This window comes from Pinus tabuliformis, chromosome 2_2 (genome assembly GCF_031772625.1).
Source record: "Pinus tabuliformis cultivar Carrire ecotype Pingquan chromosome 2_2, CPIR1, whole genome shotgun sequence".
NCBI classification, from domain to species: domain Eukaryota; kingdom Viridiplantae; phylum Streptophyta; class Pinopsida; order Pinales; family Pinaceae; genus Pinus; species Pinus tabuliformis.
Genome location: NC_142300.1, coordinates 639,138,717 through 639,149,344, shown reverse-complemented (window position 1 = coordinate 639,149,344; position 10,628 = coordinate 639,138,717).

The following is a 10,628-nucleotide window of genomic DNA, read 5'->3' as shown; positions in this document are numbered from 1 at the left end:
TAAAACCTTCCAGGAGCGTGTTGGGGCATCAAATGACCTTTTTTGGGAGTAAAAGTTTGCCTCTATAGTGCAACACCTTTTCATTCTATTCTAAACATAGAGACCTTTCTAACGACACAAGAAGCACGTCAATAGGAGTACGTATGCAAAATTTATGCCACTTGGAAGTTGACCTTCCTATTTTCATACCTATAGTTTGGGAGGATGTCGCGTCAGCCTCCATTATTTATGGAAAAATGGATAGCCACATGTTTGTGATTTAAATGACTCTAGAAGAGTCTATTTTCTAATTCTATTTAAGGGTTGATATAGTCAAACTTAACCACTAGTAGGTTATCAGGCTGTGTTATAACCGGGCCACTGGGAGGAAGAGGCATTCCATTCTTTCGAAAGCATTTTGTTCCATAACTAAGAAAATATAGCCAATAGAGATAGGAGGTAAATCACATAGAGATGATATGTGCACTTTAGCAGCCCATGTCCCGCAAGCATTACTTATTTGTACCTGCAACCATATTTCTAAACAAAGAAAGAGAGCAAAGTGGCGTGACCTTCCAACTAGGTTTTCTCCTAAAAGGGTTTCCTAGAGATCATATCTTGTGTCTTATGTGTCTGTGAGCTTATTTTTCTGTTCTCTACTTTTCTGCATAATTTAAATTCGCATGCATGCACTAATTACAGTTAAATCCACTTATGTTAAAGTTTAATAAACTGTAATTGTGTAGAAATTTCATAGATTTAATATATTATTATCAGATCTTTTGTGACAAACTATCCAGTGGAATATCCATGATATTTTATGGATAAGTGGGGATGAGATTCAAAAATACTTTCCTGAATATGTTTTAGTAACCTATTATCTATTCAGATCCAATGAAAAAGGTCCAATCAAGTTCAATGTGTGATCTGTCAAATAGATCTGGCTTTGGGTAAGAAAGGATCTCAGCTCCTCCATGTTGTCAATGGCACCTTTGATAAGCCACTAGACTGTTTGATTCTTGTACACCACCGGATCTAAAAAATGGGCATTTTCATATTTCTAGAAGTGAATCACTGGATCTTCGATGGGAGGATGATCCAAGCTTTGCGTCCATAGATTATTGGACAAAATGTTCCCTTACCTCCAATATGGTGTTAGACAAAAGTAATACTAAGAGAAAGGGGAGGTGAATCAGTATTACGGAAATAGAAACTTTATTTATGAAAATAAATCTTATTTAGAAAATTACTTCAGAAATATATAACAATATTAAGCACATGAAAAGCATAAACAATAATCACATGTAGACATTTTAGGTGGAAAAATCCCATGGGGGCTTCACTAACAAAGATATATCATATCATGTGCATTCATATCGGGGAATAAAAAATGAGGAAAAAAAGACATAATATATTGATCATATAATAGGGGGTAAAGGGTTTTTATATGTTGTATAGCAATATCTGTATTATATGGTATTGTTTATACAATGCATTGGCCACGAGAGGAAAAAAATAAATGGGCTGGAGAAATAGAGGTTCAAAAGTATTGTGGGAGTATAGAGAGTGGGAGGGAGAAATAAAAACCTATGGTAATATTAGGTCCATAGTAAACTAATATTCAAACCTATGGCCACATTATTGACATGGAATTCATGATAATATTAAATTATTAAAGTAAAAGTGAAATTCTCCTTTATCTTTCATTTTCTCCCTTTTACTTAAATTTTTAAAATTACCATGAAATGACTCATGATGTTTGAGAGTGGTTCTGACCTAATTAGATTTCATATGGAGAAAGTAGAATTTTAGATCTCACTCAAAATACAGTAGACCTAATAGTTTTTCACAATTTCAGGATTAGGGGGATTGCAATGTTTCCACTGGATTTTGTCATGTAGTAGGGTATGAAATTGTATTTAATCAAGAACCAAGCCCTCTACATACCTTGATGTTAGTGACATTGGTTGTAAAACTCCTCTATCATGACCCTACTAAAAGGGTACCCGTCACTCAAACAAAACCTTGACTTGACATGCTACACTTTTTATATCTTATGTTAATGCTTAAAGGGTGATATTAATGACAAGGATCCCAAGATAGGCAATGATTTTGATGATATGTAGGTATTTGTTGTAGTATTGTTTTTTGGATGCTAGAGGCCATCCATAGCCTATTTGTTGATGTACTTTTGGTCTAGGGATGGATTACACTTGATTTTATTTTGGTTTTGCACACCCTTACTTACTATATAAATGAGAACTTTTAATTTTTGGTGTTGTGGTTGATGAAGATTATAACTACTAGATGAATGATGTTATATGGTTAGTCCACTTTTTTAATGTTTTTTTATTACAAATTCATCATTATACATTCCTTTCTTGACATATATGCATCAAGATATATACAAATATATATTATATAAAATTCACTCTCAAAATTGTTCCCAATCTGGGAGCTTTTAAAAATGTCACTCCTCGCTCTTTCTTCCACTCCCACTTCCCACTTCTACTCCCAATTCCCACTCCGAAGTAGCCTTGCTACAGGATAGACGTGCATCACATTACTGATACCTGTATGATCTATGTCTAATGTGTGTGTTAAGAGTTTTTACCTGTTGCTAAGCTAGTGATCCTTCCAATAATGGGGCAATAGAGAAGACAACAAATATGACACCTTCACCCTTTCCATACATTAGTGATGATCAGGTTGAATGAAAGCGAAGGAGACAATGATACTGAGTATTGCTTGGTAGAGGGAACATGCATGCCATAGGGGATAGTGAAATAGACTATTGTTTGGAGGAAGGGGAACACATGTGAAGGGAACGCAATTCAGACCTTTAGTTAATTCCAATTTAGATGTTGTTTCAAATTTAGCAATTTAAGCTTTGGATAGAGTTTTTCTATTATCAAAGATTTTATTTTGTTATTTTTATAATGCATGATCTGTTCTTACTGAAAGGGTGTAGATCCTTAGTAAATTTGAATACTTATGCATGAGAAATTGCCATCTTAGGAAGAGGACACAAATCTGAAGGAATGGATGCATGCTTTCATGCTCTAATTCATCTTTTGATGGAGACACACTTACTTGACACTCTTACCATTAAACTATGGTGGAGTAGATGACCAAGTTAGGGCTATGATTTGACAAAGTCAAACCAGATAGGATTTTTCATGTGTCCATATTCATTGTACTTTATCTCGTCTTCCTATTCTATAAGCTAGATGAAAGGTGTGCTATTGTGTTGGTTATAGAGGTTTTGTTTTGAACTTTTGTAGTGTATCTTTTTTAGTATTCAATAGGAGACAAATGCAATTTCAAATCTATGTATTTTCCATACAAATTTTCCACAATATGTATTTGTAAATCAACCAACTTATATCTACTTTTTTTTTATTGAAACTTTCAATTTTTTAGCTACCTAGTATGTAAGTTATTCTTTCTAGGTGCAAAATCTTCTTACCATTGTTAATGAAAATAAAGGGATATAAATATAATGGGGTAAAAAAATGTTAATGAAAAAATTGATACCTACAATATCTAGTTAAAATAGGGGCTTTTTATATTGGGAAGGTGTGTTGGTTTTGTATTGGTAGGGGGTTAAATAAAGGGATTTTTAGAGGTATTTTCCAATATGTAGTCAAATTAATGGTATTGTTTAGTATGCCATGAACGCACGTGCCATGTTAGGGTTTTATTGAGTACATCCCCCATGAAAAATCCCCTCCAAGGAAAAAAACCACCGAACTATTTGCTGCTTCTTCTGTTATCTATTGCTTCAAAAATTTTCTCATTACATTACATAAGATAGAACCCACTAGTAATGGAGCACCTTCCTCTTGAGTGAAATGAGAAATTTTTGCCACAACCAACTTGGAGAACCCACTCCTACAATATACATATAATATGCACTAAGCTTGAATCCCCTACTCCAAGTACAAACAATTCTGCTATGATATGATTCAGAAATGAAAATAATGTTGCATAATCAAAACATGCAACAAAAGAAAACACTCATGTAACCACAAATCAACACACCAATTGAGAGAGAAAAAATCTCTCCATAAACTCTTCAAATTGTTTTTCAATTTTTGCATATAACTCTCAAACATTACTGGAGATTAATCTTTGAAGCACACTACAACTCAAAAATTCTGAACACATTGCAAAACTAACTTGATGTGCACTTACAACTCATGCAAAGTCATGCACATTCACTTACTCACTCACACTACTTTTGAACCCGCAACTAAGCTTCTTTCCCTCTCATATTTGTAGAATCTGGAGATGGTTAAGTCAATTAATGTTTTAGATGGTGGAGATCACACAAAACCTGTTCACACACTTTAGAAATGATTGAGATTGGCATCCTGACCATATCAAACCACTCCTTCCACTATGCCTTTGATGATTTCAAACTTGATCACTTTTTTTAGGCCCCACAACTCGTCCTGACCTTTTTCTCGAAAATTCAGATAATAAGATTTGCTAAGAACATTTTAATTCCGTAGCAGCATGAGAAATACAAAGGGTTTTTCATTCTTTCCCTTGTTCACACATACACCAACTACAAGCTAGCGACTATAGAGGTTAATTCGCTCCAACAACTCTTCATCCATGCGATTTCTTCTTCAATCACTCTCTCTGCACTATAAAAATTCAACCGACAAGCTCCAGTCACTCCCATAAGCTTCTCTCTTGGTGAATCGAGAGTTCTAGTCACTCCAATGACCTCCTTCCACATGACTAAAGCTAAAAATGACCTAAAGCATAAGTATTTTCCTTTAGACTTGCACTACAGCTTTAGAGGAGTGAAATGACCTATAAAACATCCCTCCAGACTCATCTTTACATTAGGAACCCAACTGTGTAACTTCATCAAGACATCACACACACATCATCAACTAGACTTATAGTACATGTTAGATCAGGTTCATATGAGGCATTGTTACCTCATAACACCTCTTCTATAGACCTTCTAAGACATATGACAACACTCCACATAGGCATGACATCACTCAACAAGTGTACAACATACTCAAGATGATACATAGAGATTCATGAATACACACTTTAATAGGTGACATTAATGGAAACTTGAATAGGCCAAAAAACTTCCCATTTTCGAATGATGTTAACTTGTAGCTTCTAAAAATAAATATTACATTTACATACAACAATCTGAAGCTGAGTAAATACAAAAATCACTCTCTCTCCCCCTTTAAAATCAATAGCAAGGTGTTTTACATGGCAAGATAAAATACATAACATCAATGTGATACATAGACAAAAATGAAGTCCTCCCTGTGAATATATGCAACCAATACTCCCCCTCAAAATATTTGAGACCACCCCATCTTAAAGAAGCAATGTACATGAGGAGTAAATCGATCTTGAAATGAAGCAAGAAGAAGAAAGCAAAACAATTCATAATGCCTTGAATAGCATGAAACCAACCAATCACCACCCATTCTCCAAATTTTATAGCTAAAAGTGCTCTTGGTGGCAGCCATATGACAACAAAAAAATTCAGGAAAGACTCCTCAATGCTTTCAAAAAGGAACAACACCCATCTGCTATCTAATATATTCAAATTTCTCCCTTGGAAGTGTCTTGGTGAAGATATTTGCAATTTGTTCATTTGAAGCAATATATTCCAATTTCACCACCTTGTTCACCACTTGTTATCTTAGAAATGATATTTGATTGGTATGTGCTTGGTCTTGGAATGAATAACTGGATTTTTGGAGATGCTTATTGCACTTTTGTTTTCTACCATGATGGGAAGAGGTTCTTCATACTCAACATGCATGTCTTTAAGAGTTTGTTTCTGTCGTGGCGGAAAAAGTCATTTGGGCTGACACAACTGACCTCCCTAGGAGTATAAACTCGCTAGCGACAAACAAGACAAAATGGAGTGATCTTTCTCTAAATCTACCTTTTACAACATGAAAAGTACAAGTGTTTAGGCTTACCTTATTCCAAAACGCTATTGTTGTAGTTCGTTCTTGCCAATCCGGATGAGCTCTTCCTTCAAGTCAATTCCTGCAACCACAAACAATCAAACAATTACCGAGCACTTGTATTTCATATAATAAAACATAGATTCAACATGCAGACCAAGGAACACATGAAATAACTCATTAACATAAGCTATTGAGAAAAATAAACCAGTTTGTATTAATAACGAAACAAAGAAACTCTTACAACCTGGCCTTGGTGTTGTGCAAGTTCCTCCCAGGGTCCATCAAGTGTCTTCCTCTACTTTGACAAAGCTCACCCACTTCCAAGTAGAATCATGTAAAGACAATCTCTCCTCACAAAGGTTCTAATGGAAGACCTAAATCCTGCAGCATTTACCCAAAGAAAATGTATAGCTCCAACCTCCCTTCCTTCTGGCTCAATGCCTTTATTTATAGTGCTGTAAAGAGGTTATTCAGGTCCACTATCAATGGGATCATCCCCCTCTATGGGTGGGATAGCTCCCTTATTGATGGGATAAGCTTCCTCTTAATAGAGATACATGAACCAACTGGAGGCGCATCCATTTCGTCAAACCGACCTCTAGAATGTTCTAGAAGTAACCACAAGTAACTTTCTCAAGATAAAACTTGCGCATTTTGCCTTTTACAGGAGGACGCACCTGTCCTTTAACATACAGAGCGTCCATGGACGCAGTTTTTGTGAACATTGCCTGCGTCCCCGCAGGTAAGGCTAGAGAGAACCTGCGACCCCAGAGATAAACAAAGTTTTTACAAGACTTTCTCTCTTCTTTGAGTTTGAGATGGATAACAGAGGCATAAAGACTTGCCTAAGAGGGTAGCATGACTGTTGATTTGAGCCATACTAACTGTAAGTAGTCAAGGTGACATTTTTTAGTGTAACAGATTGCCCCCTAAAGTGCGAAGCCTGGAATAGATTGGTATTTTGTAATTCTAGGAAGGGTGAAGCGCTTTATCATTTCAAGGATTGACTTGTGGATGACCTGGTTAGAACTTGCAATTTTCAACACAAAATACATGTATAAGATTATATCATCACTGAGGTAGGCATTCCCATACTCAGATTCAAAACTTTAACTAATGGACTAACTATTCTGATACAGGAATGATCTTGCAGTACATCATTTTTATAGACTTTTGTAGACACAGTATGGACGCAGCCATCTGTTTATGATTAGTCTACATAGACAATGAATACAAAACTCCTCGCAGCCTGGATGGTAGAAGCTAGATCCAGGGTCTTCACTTCTACTTCCCGAATTGGTACGATTCTAAACATGTGATTAAATGATTTGATGTCGAACATGTTAGAAACCACTTGATTACCAGTCGATGATGTGAACTGTTAACAAGCATGAGAGAGACCACCAGTAATGTCAATGGTTCTCAAAGTACCAAGCACAATCCGTGAAATGTGAATAGATGTTTTGATGTCGAACACTTCACGGAATCCTTTGATCGAAAGTCAATGATGTAAACTATCGTCAAAGGCGAGAAACCTGCCATTGATGCATGCAGACTTCAAGGTACTGTCGATTCCTAAGTCATCTTTCTAGATAATGTGTCGATGTCGATAGAAAGCGACTCGTTGCAGGCAAGCCTGCAACACGAAATCATTGTTCAAGTTGAAGAAATGTTGCTGTAAGGACTGACTCAGGGATGGTCAAATGGATGATAAGTATTTTGCAGATGAAAGTTTTGCTTGCAGACCTCTTGAACACATAACGACACAACAGATGGTTTGGTGACGAATAACTCAAAGTTGATCCCTGAACCCGGTTAAAGATTTTCAAAGTGATTTGGTCAACTGTGAGGTAAAAGATTTCCCAACCCAGGTGAAATGCAAAAGTGTCGTGTTCAAGAGTGGTAATAAAGTTTCGTTTGAGACAAAAGGTGACAAATAGGTTCATTCTTCTCTCTTTTCCCCCACCATTTCTGGCAAGTACCTCTTTATTTTTATCAAGCTTGAGGAGGATAACATATGCTTGGTTATAAGCTCATCCTTCGGACGAGTCCAACCTAGTTTAAATTCGAACCCTAGGAAGGAGTGGTTCGTTCCCGTTTGTAATTGAACAGGTCCTTTACTGTAAAAGTTTAACGAGCCCAGTATAGGAGAAACTCGGCGTTTTTCATTTTTAGAGAGTCTGAAAAACTTAAGGAAACTCCACGTTGAACTTTTTCGTAAATTTGTGTCCCTCAAGCCCGAAAAAGTATAAAATAATACCTGGGGGAACCGCTTGATCTTGCGACCAAGGAGTACTTTCATAATAGTGTCGTTGACCTGAAAAGTAAAAAGCGATCAAAGACACGTCGTTTTAGTTCCTTATCGAGTTTGAAACGACAAAAACCCAGCAATCTTTTCCTGATTTTACGGTCAGAAAAGAGCTAAAAGGGGACCGTCTTTTAATTCCGTTTTAACGAGTGAAAAAGAAACACTCGGCTATCTTTTCATGTTTTAGGAGTCAGAAAAGGGCTTAAAAGATGACTCTGAGGTTTCACTTTTTCGTAAGTTTTAACGAGTTGGAAAAAGGGATAAAAATGTACTCATATGGCCGACTTTCAATTTAATTTACGAGTAGGAAAAGACGGAAAGATCTCGGTATTTTCATTTGTTTTACGAGAATGAAAGATAGCAAAATAATCTCGGTATTTTCATGAGTTTAACGAGTCTTGAAAATAACTGAAATTGACTCAAGATAGGTTTCATTTTTACAAAAGCTTGAAACAGAGAAAAACTATGCTTCAAATTAGTTTCATTTTTACACAAGCTTGAAACAAAGATAAAACTGTGCTTGATGCCCCCTAAGCATAACTGTTAGAGCGCATGCCCCCCCAGCTTCATTTCATTCAACTAAGGTGGATGAAATGAAGGTTCAAGTACGAGATCATTTGAAAGACTTGACCTAAAACAAAAACTGAAATAACTAACCTAAATACTTAACATTTACGAGATCTAGTCAAACTCTCGACCCAATTAGAGGAGGATTTGTTTCATTTTTTAACGAGCTTGACACAGGAAAAGAACTATGCTCGGATTCGGTTTCATGTTTACGCAAGCTTGAAACGAAAAACTATGCTTGTTATAAGTTCACATGCCCCCAGCATAATGACACAAAACGAGGTACATGCCCCCCAAGCTTCATTGCATTCAATCAGTTGGATGAAATGAAGGTTTACTTTCAAGATCTTGTAAAGATTCGACTTGAAAAGGGAGTTGTTTCATTTTTTAACGAGCTTGACACAAGACAAGGAACTATGCTCATAACTACTCTACAATCTACCTAACAAAAACTCTACTCTAAAAACCTTGATTCATTTTTTAACGAGCTTGACACAAGACAAAGAACTATGCTCATAAAATCCTTGATTCATTTTTTAATGAGCTTGACACAAGACAAGGAACTATGCTCATGACTACTCTACAATCTACCTACTTAACCTACCCTTGTTTCATTTTTTAAAGAGCTTGACACAAGACAAGGAACTATGCTCAAAAAGTTCGCATGCCCCCAGCATAATGATGCAAAGCAAGGTACATGCCCCCCAGGCTTCATTGCATTCAACCGGCTGAACGAAATGAAGGTTTACTTTCAAAATTTAACTTGAAAAGGGAGTTGTTTCATTTTTAAGGAGGTTGACACAAGAAAAGAACTATCCTCATACCTGATTCATTTTTTAACGAGGTTGACTCAGTAACAGGAACTGTCCTCATAAACCTACTTTCTACAATCTATATAGCCTAAAATCTAGCTGATTCATTTTTTAATGAGGTTGACTCAGTAAAAGAACTATCCTCATACTAGCCTGTTTCATTTTTTAACGAGGTTGGCACAGGAAAAGGAACTGTCCTTGAACACACTGATTCATTTTTTAACGAGGTTGACACAGTAAAAGGAACTGTCCTCGAACACACTGATTCATTTTTTGACGAGGTTGACACAGTAAAAGGAACTGTCCTCGAACACACTGATTCATTTTTTGACGAGGTTGACACAGTAAAAGGAACTTTCCTCCTAATCCTACTTTCCTATATAACCTACGATCTACCTGATTCATTTTTTAATGAGGTTGACTCAGTAACAGGAACTTTCCTCATAACATCCAATTTCATTTTTTAACGAGGTTGAGAGAGGAACAAACTATCCTCGTATCCAATTTCATTTTTTAACGAGGTTGAGATAGGAACAAACTATCCTCGTTCACAATGATTCATTTTTTAATGAGGTTGACACAGTAAAAGGAACTTTCCTCACAATTCTACTTTCTAACTATCTATATAACCTATCCTTGTTTCATTTTTTAACGAGGTTGACACAAGACAAGGAACTTTCCTCGGAACTCCTTGTTTCATTTTTTAATGAGCTTGACACAAGACAAGGAACTATGCTCATGACTTCCAGTTTCATTTTTTAACGAGGTTGAGACTAGAAGAAACTATCCTCACGTACACTGATCATGGCTTCCAATTGGAAGAAAGACATGTCAATGGACACACCTTGATCATGGCTTCCAAGAGGTCTTCATCAGAAGGAAGAATACTTCTTTGGAAGGAACACATGTCAAGGGACTCAGAAGGGATAAGAACATCGTGTTCAAGTAATCCCATAGAGTTTTCCATGTCAATTACTGGATCTAAATCGA